Source organism: Lottia gigantea (genome assembly GCF_000327385.1).
Source record: "Lottia gigantea unplaced genomic scaffold LOTGIsca_58, whole genome shotgun sequence".
NCBI lineage: Eukaryota > Metazoa > Mollusca > Gastropoda > Lottiidae > Lottia > Lottia gigantea.
Genome location: NW_008709979.1, coordinates 788,265 through 789,826, shown reverse-complemented (window position 1 = coordinate 789,826; position 1,562 = coordinate 788,265).

Genomic DNA, 1,562 nt, shown 5'->3' with positions numbered 1-1,562 from the left:
TTATTTATGCCATATATTTAATGTAATATTGGTAAACAGTTATATTGTGCATTTATTGATTTTTCTAAATGTTTCGACAGGATTGATAGGCAGTTGTTAGTGCAAAAATTAAGTGATCTAGGTTTGAGTAATAGAATGTTAAGATGTATTCACTCTATGTATAAAACCGTTACATTATGTGTGAAGTTTAAACGTGAATATTCACAATGTTTTACATCCTTCTCTGGTGTAAAGCATGGAGATAACCTTTAACCACTATTGTTCCTTTTATATATGCATGATTTTGACACTTTTTTTATCATCTGATACACGTGACCCGGTCACTCTTGATAATCGTGTATTTAACTACGCTTACATATCGTCACCTCAGGTCTATAATGTTCTATCTCCGTTCTTGTTGTTTTTGAGAAAATCAAATTTGAAACTTTGACAACCATATAAATGCCATATTAAGTGAAGGAATATATCAAAATTAACATGTTGTGAAAAATCATTCATTTATTTTTACTTTAATAAAATTCATTTTGACAAAAAGTTTACAAATTTCTCATATTTTTGTTTTACAAAAACGGACAATGGAGGAATTGGGATATAGAACGATATGGAATTAGTAGCAGAAGACAATCTCATATTGGCACCCGTTCCATATCCCACATTTCCTAGCTTTAAACGTAGATCGATTAATTAATAAAAAAAATGGAATTAAGATAAAATGAATAATATTTGAAGACATTTTCTTATATGTTGTAATAAAAGCTGACCATTGTATATATGGAAACCAAATTTTGATAATATGTCGACCGACGATATTCCAGTAATTTTAATATGTAACAATCAATAAAAATCAATATAATCGGAGGGAATTTGACTGTTTTACCTTTTTGATGCTTTTGACATTTAAATAAAGGCTTTATCGTGTAATATAATTCATATTAATTATTAGCGTCTATGCCAAGAGTAAGTCTATAGTAATCACAGTCAGAAAGTGGCATAAATGGCATCATACTTTTCAAATCGTTGATTTTTTCTTTCGAGTATGTCATGTTTTTTTCCAATACCGAGGGATTCGGAAAGGTTTTACATTTTCCATCTGACCGGGTGCTCTTTTTTCTAGAAATAGTATGGGTTTTCAATTCTTCAGAAAAACAAAATTTGTAATCACACTGCATATGTCGGGAAGAATCAATTCTCAAATAATTTAGTTTACAAAATTGAATATTAAATTTAAATCGTTGTGAAACCTTTTGGAAATCAAAGAATTGAGATTTTTTCATTTGTATAACTTTCATGTGTTTTGGTCGAACTTTAAGTAAGACTCTGACAAGGGATATTGGGCTATAAATTTCGGCTACTCCTAGTGCTTTTTCAATGTGACTGTGAACATTGTCTACTTCTTGTATAGAAGAATGTCCAGGTGTTCCAAATTTATGTTCAATGATGAGACCTGAATGTCAGACCACAAAATCAGATGATTAATATTTGGAATATCTTCGCACACTTTTTGTAATATAACACACAAAGCACTTGCAATTTCATTAGCCCCCTACCCATCATATTATCTG